The following is a 13,353-nucleotide window of genomic DNA, read 5'->3' as shown; positions in this document are numbered from 1 at the left end:
TCCTACAACAGATAGAGGCCTTATAATCAAAATATGCAAAGAACTCAAGAAGTTAGACCGCAGGGAGACAAATAACCCTATTAAAAATGGGGAACAGAGCTAAACAAAGAATTCACAGCTGAGGAATGCCGAATGGCTGAGAAACACCTAAGGAAATGTTCAACATCTTTAGTCATAAGGGAAATGCAAATCAAAACAACCCTGAGATTTCACCGCACACCAGTGAGAATGGCTAAGATCAAATACTCAGGTGACAGCAAATGCTGGCGAGGATGTGGAGAAAGAGGAACACTCCTCCATTGTTGATGGGGTTGGAGACTGGTACAACCATTCTGGAAATCAGTCTGGAGGTTCCTCAGAAAATTGGACATTGAACTACCTGAGGACCCAGCTATACCTCTCTTGGGCATATACCCAAAGGATGCCCCAACATATAAAAAAGACACATGCTCCACTATGTTCATAGCAGCCTTATTTATAGTAGCCAGAAGCTGGAAAGAACCCAGATGCCCTTCAACAGAGGAATGGATACAGGAAATGTGGTACATCTACACAATGGAATATTACTCAGCTATCAAAAATAATGACTTCGTGAAATTCATAGGCAAATGGTTGGAACTGGACAATATCATCCTGAGTGAGGTAACCCAATCACAGAAAAACACACATGTTATGCACTCATTGATAAGTGGCAATTAGCCCAAATGCTTGAATTACCCTAGATGTACAGTACCCTAGATGAAACTCAAGACGGATGATCAAAATGTGAAAGCTTCACTCCTTCTTTAAAAGGGGAAGAAGAATACCCTTGGCAGGGAATAGAGAGGCAAAGATTAAAACAGAGGCAGGAGGAACACCCATTCAGAGCCTGCCCCACATGTGACTGATACATATACAGCCACCCAATTAGACAAGATGGATGAAGCAAAGAAGTGCAGGCCGACAGGAGCCTGGATGTAGATCTCTCCTGAGAGACACAGCCAGAATACCACAAATACAGATGCGAATGCCAGCAGCAAACCACTGAACTGAGAATAGGACCCCCGTTGAAGGAATCAGAGAAAGGACTGGAAGAGCTTGAAGGGGCTTGAGACCCCATATGAACAACAATGCCAAGCAACCAGAGCTTCCAGGGACTAAGCCACTACCCAAAGGCTATATACATGGACTGACCCTGGACTCTGATCTCATAGGTAGCAATGAATAGCCTAGTAAGAGCACCAGTGGAAGGGGAAGCCCTTGGTCCTGGCAAGACTGAACCCCCCAGTGAACGTGATTGTTGGGGGGAGGGTGGTAATGGGGGAAGGATGGGGAGGGGAACATTCATAAAGAAGGAGAGGGGGAGGGTTAGGGGGATGTTGGCCCAGAAACCGGGAAAGGGAATAACATTGGAAATGTAAATAAGAATTACTCAAGTTAATAAAAAAAAAAAAGATGACAGGGACAATTCTGAAGATAGCATAGATGTGGCATTTGAACTACACATTGAATCTAATTCCCAAGTGTTTTAAGTCTAAATTGAGGGAGGGATTTTTCTCATTGTAAACTACTTACTCACCTCCTCTCAAGTGAGGTCATTTATTTTTATTTCTTTAGTAGATTTTTATTTACATTTCATTTCATTATTTACATTTACATTTCCCAGTTTCCTGTCCATAATCCTCCTACCCCTTCCCCCTCCCCCTTCTTCTATGAGGGTGTTCCCCTACCCATCTGCCCACCACTTCCTGCCTGCCCACCCTGACATTCTGCTACACTCTGGGTTCAGGCCTTGGCAGGACCAAGGGCTTCTCCTCCCATTGGTGCCCAACAAGGCCATCCTCTGCTCCCTATGCAGCTGGAGCCATGGGTCTGTCCATGTGTACTCTTTGGATGGTGGTTTAGTCCATGGGAGCTCTGGTTGATTGGTGTTGTTCTTGTGGGGCTGTAAGCCCCTTCAGCTCCTTCAACACTTTCTCTAACTCCTACAATGGGGACCCTGTTCTCAGTTCAATTGTTGGCTGCAAGCAATTGTCTCTGTAATTGCCATGCTCTGGCAGAGCCTCTCAGAAGTCAGCTATATCAGGCGCCTGACAGCAAGCACTTCTTGGCATCAGTAATATTGTCTGGGTTTGGTAGCTGTATGTATATGGGATTGATCCCCAGGTGGGCAGGCTCTGGATGACCTTTCCTTGAGTTTCTGCTCCAAACTTTGTCTCTGTATTTCTTCCTATGAGTATTTTTGTTCTCTGCTTCTAACAAGGACTGAAGCATCTGCACTTTCGTCGCCCTTCTTGAGCTTCATGTGGTCTGTGGATTGGGTAATTCATGCTTTTGGGCTAATATCCACTTATCACTGAGTGCATGCCATGTGCTGATTGTGTGTGTGTGTGTGTGTGTGTGTGTGTGTGTGTGTGTGTGTGTGTGTGAGAGAGAGAGAGAGAGAGAGAGAGAGAGAGAGAGAGAGAGAGAGAGAGAGATTGGGTTACCTCACTCAGGATGATATTTTCTAGTTCCACCCATTTGCCTATGAATTTCATGAAGTCATTTTTTAAAATAGCTGAGTAGTATACCATTGTGTAGATGTACCACATTTCTGTATCCATTCCTCTGTTGAGAGACATCTGGGTACTTTCCAGCTTCTGGCTATAATAAATAAGGCTGCTATGAACATAGTGGAGCATGCGTCCTTGTTATATGTTGGAGCATCATTTGGGTATATGGCCAGGAGTGGTATAGCTGGGTCCGCAGGTAATACTATGTCCAATTTTTTGAGTAACCTCCAGACTGATTTCCACAATGGTTGTACCAGTCTGCAATCCCACCAACAATGGAGGAGTGTTCCTCTTTCTCCACATCCTCGCCAGCATCTGCTGTCACCTGAGTTTCTGTTCTTAGCCATTCTGACTGGTGTGAGGTGGATCCTCCGGGTTGTTTTGATTTGCATTTCCCTGATGACTAAGGATGTTGAACATTTCCTTAGGTGCTTCTCAGCCATTCGATATTCCTCACTTGAGAATTCTTTGTTTAGCTCTGTTCCCCATTTTTAATAGGGTTATTTGATTCTCTGCGGTCTAACTCCTCGAGTTCTTTGTATATATTAGCCCAAGAGTGGTCATTTAAAGTCACAAGCATCATCGCATGCCACACCATCCTTTTAATATGGAAATGGTAAAAGATATTTGCATAGCAGCACAACTTTGATACAAAGTTGGCTTAATCATCATTTTAATAAAGTAAAGGAGGATGAGAACCCAGAACGGCATCTTGGGAAAGTCTTCCATACTGCTCCCAGTTCTCTTTTCCTCTTCTTTGCTCCTCATCTTTAACTACCTACTCTTCATCTTCTTGTCTCCCAAACTCTCCAAAATCTCAGCTATACCTTTTCCTCATTGACATCACGTTCATGGGGACTTAAGCCACCTCCTGGTGTTCATAAAAGAAAATCCGTGGGGCATGCTGAGGAGAGAATACTCAGACAGAAGTGAGACTACAGGAGTTATGGTCCAGAAAGCAGAGATTGTCAGTCTTGCTTTTCTGATACTGGTGAACTTGTACGTGGCCTGGAACCTACAGGGTCAATAAATAGCTACTGGATAAATACACATAGGCTAGGAATAAACTGTGACCAGCAGTTTCACTTTCTGGGTAAACTGATTATTAATAACTTAAATTCTCAAATTGAAATCTTTATTCTTACAAATACTAAACCAAACAGAAAAATGCAAAAGTACTTGGGGGAAAAAATGGTCTAGAAAACAACCAGAGAAAGACTGAGATCAAAACCGAACCTGTTCCCTGATACAGACAAGAGTGTCAGTCCCAGCCTGCAGAAAACGTTGGCTGTGCCCTGTGGTCCCGAATGAGCTCCACAGAGGAGTCTCCGCATCCTCAGCAGTGTCTCGCCGCCCCCTGCTGGGCGCCTGCGGTCAGACTAGCTAGGATTTAAGCTCGCCGCGCAGAGTCAATGACGTTGTCCCTGCGCCCGGCCAGAGGCCGGAAGTGAGTCATTACTTCCGCCTTTCTATCCCCCCCCCCCCTTGGCGTCCAGAGGCGGAAGTAAACGGCGTGGACCGCGAGCTTTGCACGGGAAGCAAATACAAGGTTGGGTTCAGGCTGGGGTTGGGGAGCCGCTGTAGTGTTTGTAAGCGGGTTGCATGTGTCTGCCAGACAGTGCTACTGCTAAAGGCCATTGCAGAATTTCCCTGGAGGGGAGAGGCTTCGATGTGGAATTACGGTGGTTTTGAGTTTAGACTCAAGCTGTCTACTATTCATACCGCAAAGGCACTCGGCATTGTGTCAGAATTTGTAACTTTAGGGATAGCGCCCCCAACTTAGGTTGTTGTATATATACAGCATTATTAGGAAATAATGTATGTGAAACGTTTGTGATTCCCTACCCCACCTCCCGCTCCCAGTCGGTGGATAAAGGTCTTTTGTTGCCCTTATGTTTTCATTCTGACTAACAGATCTTTAGTTTGCTAGAGGTTGTGCATCTCACAAAAATGATGTGGAGGTGTCTAGCCTGGATCTCTTTATTCTCTACTACACTGGCGATATTTTTGCCTTTTTCTTTTCCAGATTAGAAGTATGGTGGTTGAATCGTCTGGTCCCTGCCTTTTCAGGGAGATATCCAAAGTCTCTCTTCTTAATGACATATCCGATGCAGAAATGTACTTCTTAAAAACAAACAAACACACCGAACGAACCTCTCCCCTTAAATGCTGCATCAAAAATTAGCTGATTGTGGCACCCCAATGCAATGATTGTGTTTTCTTTAAAAGCCTGTTGTTCACTTATCAACTGCGGGACAGAGAGGGACAGAAGTCTTTCTCCTTCAACCTTACTAATAACAATCACCAGATGTTGATGGCATTCGCTAAATTTAACGTTCCTTAAGAAAACGGTTTATTTTAGAGGAAGATTGAAGGCAATTGTTTGAGATTTCCTTTTTTAAAAAATTGTCTTGGGCTAGTTAACTTGCCAGAGTTTACAAATTCAGCTCAACAAGCTGTTTTTAAAAGGGCATTGTATTTATACAATTACTTGCAAATACAGCTTGGATTCAAGAAAATGACCTTTTCTGAAAGAAGAGATGATTTGATTCAGAAACGTGCATGTTGTAGCGCACCTGTGAGTGTGCTCATGCGTGAGTTTGAGTTTGATATGAAAGTAGTAAGTACTGTGGGGAGGAAGGGTCTACTGAGAAAGGAAGTGTGAGAATTATGAGGAAAAACAGTAGGACATGTTTCTAATGAAATATATATATATATGTATATATATATATATGTATATATATATATATATATATATATATATATATATATATACTTGCATGCGTGTGACATGGACTTTGGGAAGATATAGATAGGTGGATAGATGTTCTATTATTTATTATGTCAATTAAAAGTAATAAAAAGACAGCAAGGACAATGAGACCAGAATTGGTGAGGATGGTCAGCACAAGATTGCTGTGTTACTGTTTTGAGTGAAGTTGAGTTTGTGAGGAAGAGAAAAAATCCTCATGGGTGCTTATCACTAATGATATCAATCAGAGGAGGGCTATTTGGGGGACTGCATAGATACTCAGTTCACTTTGGTATGCGTTGATTCATTTAGAAAATATTTATTTGGAGGATAAGTTATATCAAGAAAAACAAAATTTACTTGTGATAGATCTAGCAGAAATTGTAATAGTTACATACACACACACACACACACACACACACACACACACACACACACACACACCTGTCCTGGAGCAAACCTTTGGCTCATTTTGGTTCATCGGTATTGGAATTTCTCTTGAATACTCTGTGGCATGGTTATCATTTACCATGGTGCTAATCATCTGAAGAGAATGCACTGTCTTGGGTAGTAATCTCCAAGCTGATAGGCTTAATATATGTGACATTAGTGACTGATTTTAGATTTATTATTCAATGATGTATACGTTATAAAATAGAAATCCTCACAGAATAAGACTAGTACAGTTGAGAGTTTATACTGTGTTCTCTCCTTACACCGTATTGGATAATTTTGCATGCTTATTTATAAAGCTTGTTATGAAACTTGGCTGATTATAATGTGGTAGTGTTCTGGCCTGTTATGCAGCAGAGGTCACTCATGAGCATCTGGAAGGGAAAAGGTTGAATTGTGCAAGCTAGAGCTTTCTTTCTTTCTTTCTTCCTTCCTTCCTTTCTTTCTTTCTTTCTTTCTTTCTTTCTCTTTTTAGTACGTATATTTTTATTAATTACTTGAGAATTTAATACAGTGTATTTTGATCAAATTCATAACCACTCCCTTAACTTCTCCTAGATGCACATCCCATTCCATAACTATTCAACTTTGTGTTCTCTCTCAGTCTCTCTCTGTTGTGGTTAGCCCTGAAGTTACTGTATTTTGATGCTAATTCCACTCCCCCAAGGACAGCTGCCTAGTCAAGGACTCAGAACTCAGATGACTTCACCAGAACCACCTCTCCATTGAATTTGTAAAGTACTGGTGAGGGGCAGGTACAGGATAGAAGGGGGCCTGTTATTGGAGGAGAAGGAAGGATGGGCAGGAGAGAAATTTGAAGGAAGAGGAGGAGACTAGGGAGAGAGGAAGAGACAGGAGGGAGAGAGGAGAGAGTAGTGGCAGGACAAGATGGCAGGTGATGTTAAGATTCTGTTCTGTGTATTTACAGGTTGTTATTAATGTTCTCAAGGGATGGATGGTACCAGGCTTTGTATGTTCAAGTGGGCAATTATATCTTACCAATTGGGTCAAAGATTGTTGTGTTGTGTGTTCTTTTATGTGAGGGTTTGAGTGTAAGAAAGTGTTCAGCTAGGATGTGTTTCTGCCAAGATAGCTAGCAGATATCTTGGGCACCGAGGTGTAGACCCAGCGGGGCAAAAGACCAACATTACCGTTTTATTTTATATATTTTTACAACAACAGATGGCGAGCCAAGGTGATGAGCAAGAATCCACTTGTAATCCTGAGAGTTGAGAGAAAGTTTTTATTTTCTAAGTAAGAGGAGGCCGGCGCCATGTTAAGTCATGTGATATCTTAAGCACGGGAATTCAAACAAAGAAATGGGGAAGCCACCTGAGCTGGAAGTCTGTAGGTCCTCTGCTGTGTGAGAAGTAATGGCAGATCAGAGAGTTAGAGATTAAAAGCTGCTTTTTAAAGAAAGTTGTTTAGAAAGTCTTTCAGGATACTCATATTCTTTTTAACGTGGGCTCCCCGGGAATTTTGGGTTGAAATCCTAGTTAGACAAGCTACTTCTTAATTACAGGTATTATTAAAAGGTGATTGAGTTTAATTTTAGAAAGAAGAGAGTAAAGAGATTACCTGAATCAGGTTGGGATTTTCATCCATGGTTCAGAATTTAGATAGGGAAAATTAGTCACTACCTCCAAGTAGAGAGTTGTGATGAAATGTCTGTAACACCAGGGAGAGTGAATGCAGGCATATATTGTAGAAGTTATTAAGGTTAAAGAAAAATCTGTGGCTCCGGGTAGAGAGCTTAACAGATTGAGATATTTTTTGGCTAAAGTTCTGGTTTGATGTGTTGCTTATTGATACTGGAATTGATAAAAGGTATTTGGTTTGTTTTATGAATTACACCGCTGAAGGCCATATGGCTCGTTGATGCCGGCTAGCGAGGGTTTGTGGTTACTTTTGATATTTACCACAGCAGGAAGCTCGGATTCTCTTAAAGTGGGCTCCACGGGAATTTTGGGTTAATTTCCTGATATCGTAGAGTACAAAAGCCTCTCAGGCACATTGTTTAGCTTACTTCCTTTTTAAAAAAAATTGTTCAGTCTTCATGATGAGTGTGACTTTGAGTTTTATGGTTATATTGTTACTCTGGGAGAGGGTGCAGGATACAAGCTTTTCTGGTTACAGACTAAGGAACACGGTATTTTGGGAGAAAGATTTTGTCTTTGTGCTTTTAAAAAATGTGATTAGGCTCTGGAAACATCACAGAGTCATACTGATCAGATTTGATAGAGGTAGACCGCCTGAAAAAATTTATTCAGGAGAATCAAACAAAAAGATATCTCGATTCTAAACTTTTGTCTTGAGAGTTGTGTTTTACAGAGTGTGCCTACTTGGATTCCTACTCTCAAGGACTTTCAGCTGGGTCCAGTCAGGACACATCCTGCTACAGCATTTGCTTCATTCTCCTACCCCCTACCCCTAAGGATATCTCAACACCCTTGTATAGCTTGAAGAAGTTATGGAGGAGTCATCTCCCCAATTCCCTGGACTTTGGGGGGCTGGAAGTGGTTATTCTAAAGTTGTTTTTATGAGAAATTTAGAAATGATTGTAATTTAACAGGGAGGAATTAGGTAGATTGAGTTATAGAGTCGTAATCTTATTTGTTAACTAAGCTAAAATCATATCTTTGTTTTGATATAGAATTTATTGGTTAAAAGAGATTAAAAATACAAGGTTTAGAGCCAGTCCTTCTATTGATGTCATTACAAACTTATGAGTTGATTACACATGTGAGTTAATGGCCAAATAGCAAACATATTACTGACTTTGTGAGAGAACTTTCAAGATAAAATTTAGGATATGGGGACAACAGTCCAGATTGTCTCATATAGATAGGTGGTTTTCAAAAACGTCAGAAATCCACAAAATTTGAGATTTAAAGTTATTTATCTTTTGTTGAGACATATCTGCTCCTAACAGTTACCCTTTGGTGGAGTTAATGAAGATTGTGAACATCTCTACCTCCAGGTGAGGCAATATTTTGTGGCTAGGCAGCCACTAGACAAAACTGCCTGTTTCATTTGCAGACTAATACTGTCCAGAAAAGGACAAATTATGCAGAATAGTTGACTGATAAACTCTGCCAAGACTGAGTGATCAGCCCTTCAAAATCTGCATTTCAAGAGTCTGTCAGTTGATTTTGGGCCAGAAGGCTGAAGACTTGTGCTCACATGTTGCTAACAGGGGACTGTGCTAGTGGAGATTTGTCTCTACAACCACTCAGTTCTGGAAGCTGTGTTAGGCTTCCTTTGTGTATAGATATTTGGTCATTCACAGATTTCTGACGGGGTTGAAGACTTTAATAGCCTATCAGGCTGTTTAGCTCTAAATATACATATTTCATTGGATAGTTATCCAGTAGTATACAAGCTAGCCAAGATGTAAATTTTAAGCCTTTCTTAAGCTGGAATGGAATGGAATGTTCTGTTTAACTGATGTAGTGGTGGACTGGGTGTTGAGTATATCAAATGCTTTATAAATTGTAGAATGATAATTGTACTCAATATATAAGTGAAGGCTTTTTAACTGGACAAAAAGGGTGAAATGTTGTGGTTAGCCCTGAAGTTACTGTATTTTGATGCCAGTTCCACTCCCCCAAGGACAGCTGCCTAGTCAAGGACTCAGAACTCAGATGACTTCACCAGATCCACCTCCCCATTGAATTTGTAAAGTACTGGTGAGGGGCAGGTACAGGATAGAAGGGGGCCTGTTATTGGAGGAGAAGGAAGGATGGGCAGGAGAGAAATTTGAAGGAAGAGGAGGAGACTAGGGAGAGAGGAAGAGACAGGAGGGAGAGAGGAGAGAAGTCGTGGCAGGACAAGATGGCAGGTGATGTTAAGATTCTGTTCTGTGGATTTACAGGTTGTTATTAATGTTCTCAAGGGATGGATGGTACCAGGCTTTGTATGTTCAAGTGGGCAATTATATCTTACCATTGGGTCAAAGATTGTTGTGTTGTGTGTTCTTTTATGTGAGGGTTTGAGTGTAAGAAAGTGTGCTGCTAGGATGTGTTTCCGCCAAGATAGCTAGCAGATATCTTGGGCACCGAGGTGTAGACCCAGCGGGGCAAAAGACCAACATTACCGTTTTATTTTATATATTTTTACAACAACATCTCTCTCTCAGCCATTAAATTTAGTTAGTGTTGCCTGTATTCATTTGATTATGTTTGTTGTAGGAATGCTTGTTCTACTGGGGCCACACCATTGGCTAAAAAACCAAAACAAAACAACAACAACAAAAAAAACCACTTAAAAGGACCACTTGGCCATTCCTGAGTTTGGTGGAGGAGAAGGGTTACTGTAGACACGAGGGAACAACCAGAGGCATCTAGAAGAATCTAGAGTGGACATGAGTGGCAGACTGAGTTGGGCCATGTGAGGAAAGAGGAGGGGACAGGAAGAGAGAGGACCCTTGAGCAGCAGCCAAGAGGCCAAAGGGCAAAAAGGACCAAAAGGACTGCTGTTGCCATTATGGCTAGATTATATATAGCTGGGGGAAGGGCAGCCCAGTCTCTGGGCTGGAGAGTTCAGGGTAGGGGTGGGATATGCTAGCCAGGAGGACCCTGTAACAGGTTAGGGACTGAGGGATGATGGGAGAACCTGAGAGCCAGGTCAGCTCTGATATATTTAATGAACAGCTTGTGTTCTTGGCAAACTCTTGTCCCAGGTTTAAGATCTAACAACTTTGAATTAGAAAGTTAATTCTTCTTCCTCCTTTCTGGCATTGAGGATCGAATTTAAGTCCTTATGCATGCTAAGGATATATGCTGTACCACTGATCTACCTCTGAATTACACTCCATCCCCTGAACTGTATCATTTTGCAGATGGAAATGAGTTTACAGTTACTGCATTGCAACCAAGGAAACAGTTTGGTAAACTAAGGTAGAGATTGATGTTGTAAGTTGTTTTTCAGAGATTTGTGTAATATATAAATAATTATATATGCATATATACACACATGTATAATCAATGTGATCCATTTAAAGGGTATTATAAATATACAAAAGACATTAAAGCTGTAAATTAAACTATCTGAAGTGAGATTTTCCAGGGCTACAGTTAAGAGTTTGAGATTAAGGTAGGCAGAAGCAATCTAGTGTTTGTGGGCAGGGTCAGTTCAGACATCTGGCAAGTTGAAAGGCAAAGGGTAATGAAAGTGCCATTTATTAGGAACAAACCAAATATGTCAGAAACCAATGAAACCAGAAATGAAAAGAGATGGAGGGGAGAACTGATTCTGGGGAGTCAAAGCAGGCATAGTGCAATAAAAAGAAGAATACAGGGGCAGTACAATTAGGGACAGCATGGTGCTGTTCTGCTTCTCTGTAGTGACAGAGGAGGAGCCTTAAGTCCATAGGAATCCACAGGAACAGTGAGGCCGGGGATGCCTGCACCACCAGGAGAGCTGGAGGGGCGGATGCTTTCTCCAGGATCCTAGCTTTGTCACTGGTTATTTAACATATGCATTCCCATAATAGTATATGTTAACATTATATTTGTCTTACTCAGGATTTGAAAAGCTTTGGACTATCCCATGATTATGGCACCAAGAACCATCTAGAGTGTGAGAAAGGACCGCCCAGACCTGAAGGGACCCGGTCAACAGTTCTCTGCACCCAAATCCCGTGGGAGGGAGAGCTAAACCTTCAGAGGGGCAGACACACCTGGAAAGCCAGAAGAGACTACACTCTGCCCACATTTCTGACTCCAGAGGAAAACACCTAAGGCCATCTGGAACCCTGGTGCCCGGGGGCTCCTGGAAAAGGTGGTTGCCGCCCTCACGGAGAGCTCAAAAGCAGCCTCCCATGAGCAACTTGAGCCGGGGGACCACAGGTAAGACCAACTTTTCTGCTCCAAGCGGCCTGCCTGGTGGACTCAGGACACAGGCCCACAGGAACAGCTGAAGACCAGTAGACAGGAAAGACTACAGGCCCGAAAGCAGAACACTGTGTTCCCATAACTGGCTGAAAGAAAACAGGAAAACAGGTCTACAGCACTCCTGACACACAGGCCTATAGGACGGTCTACCCACTGTCAGAAATAGCAGAACAAGGTAACACCAGAGAAAACCTGATGGCGAGAGGCAAGCGCAAGAACCCAAGCAAGAGAAACCAAGACTACATGGCATCATCGGAGGTCAATTCTTCCACCAAAGCAAACACTGAATATCCAAACACACCAGAAAACCAAGATCTAATTTCAAAATCACATTTGATCATGATGCTGGAGGACTTAAAGAAAGACATAAAGAACTCCCTTAGAGAACAAGTAGAAGCCTACAGAGAGGAATCCCAAAAATCCCTGAAAGAATTCCAGGAAAACACAATCAAACAGGTGAAGGAATTAAAAATGGAAATAGAAGCAATAAAGAAAGCACAAAGGGAAACAACCCTGGATATAGAGTGTGAGAAAGACCTTTCTCTTTGATTTAAGAGGTGGGTGCCCCAATATTCAGCAGAAGTTTTCCTCAAGTCGATTTCATTCAGGCCCTTTAGTGTGGAATGTGACAGTAAAGACGGGGAGTCTTTGGAAAATGGGGACTTACTCATCAATGCCAGTTGATCTCGACATGGCAGAGGACAGCCTGGAGTTTTACGAATGAGCAGGAGCTGAAGATGTTCCTTCTATTCAAAGAGCAAGTGACAAAGTGATTGGTAGCATCATATCAAGATATCCACGAGCCATAACACGCACTCCTGAAAGTCTTTCAAAACGGTGGGATCTGTGGAGAGAGATTATGGCATCAGACCTTGAAATTGTAAATAGTTTGGAGTGTTCTCCTGAATCCTTCTTTCTGTCTAATAACAACCTAAACTTAGAGAATAACATAAAGTTCCTCTGCTCTGTTGGCTTGACTCATAAATGCCTCTGCCGACTGTTGACCAGTGCTCCCAGGACCTTCTCCAACAGTCTGAATTTGAATAAACAAATGGTTGAATATTTGCAGGAAACCAGCATATCCTTACGTCACAACGTTCCCACAAATTTTTGTCTGGAAGGTAATTAGTAAAAATCCTTCCGTCTTAATTCAGAGTACCAAACGTGTGAAAATTAACATTGAATTTTTACAGTCAACTTTCAACTTAGTCAGAGAGGACCTGCTGCTTCTGGTATGTGGTCCAGGAGCCAGAATCTTAGACCTTTCCAAGGACTGTACCAAAAGAAACTATACAAACATCAAAGAGGCTGCTCTCTCTCGGATGCACTGAGGAGGAGGTACAGAAGTTTGTCCTAAGCTATCTGAATATGATCTTCTTGTCAGAGAAAAAGTTCAATGATAAAATAGACTGCCTCTTAGAAGAGAAAATCAGTACTTCACAAATACTTGAAACTTCAAGGGTATTAGACTTGAGCATACATACTTTAAAAACTCGCATCAGAGAGTTGGCACATGCTGGATATGACGTGAGCACCTCAAGCATTGCTCTGCTGTCCTGGAGTCAGAGACGATATGAAGCTAAACTGAAGAGATTAAGTGGGTAGGCCAGTGCAGGCGGAGTCACCAGGAATCTGACAAGTAGAGTGCTGGTTCCAGTTTGGACTTTTCAAACAGGAGAGATTAATTTTTTAAATAAATATTTAAAAATATATGACTACA

The 13,353-nt window shown here is 41.9% G+C and overlaps 1 pseudogene; it reads left to right on the top strand.

Moving 5' to 3' along the window:
- The first annotated feature begins 12,182 nt into the window (after positions 1-12,182).
- Mterf1-ps1 (mitochondrial transcription termination factor 1, pseudogene 1) lies at positions 12,183-13,353 on the top strand (annotated as a pseudogene).

This window comes from Rattus norvegicus, chromosome 4, assembly GCF_021556685.1.
Source record: "Rattus norvegicus strain SHRSP/BbbUtx chromosome 4, alternate assembly SHRSP_T2T, whole genome shotgun sequence".
NCBI classification, from domain to species: Eukaryota; Metazoa; Chordata; class Mammalia; order Rodentia; family Muridae; genus Rattus; species Rattus norvegicus.
This window is presented reverse-complemented; position numbering and strand designations above follow the sequence as displayed.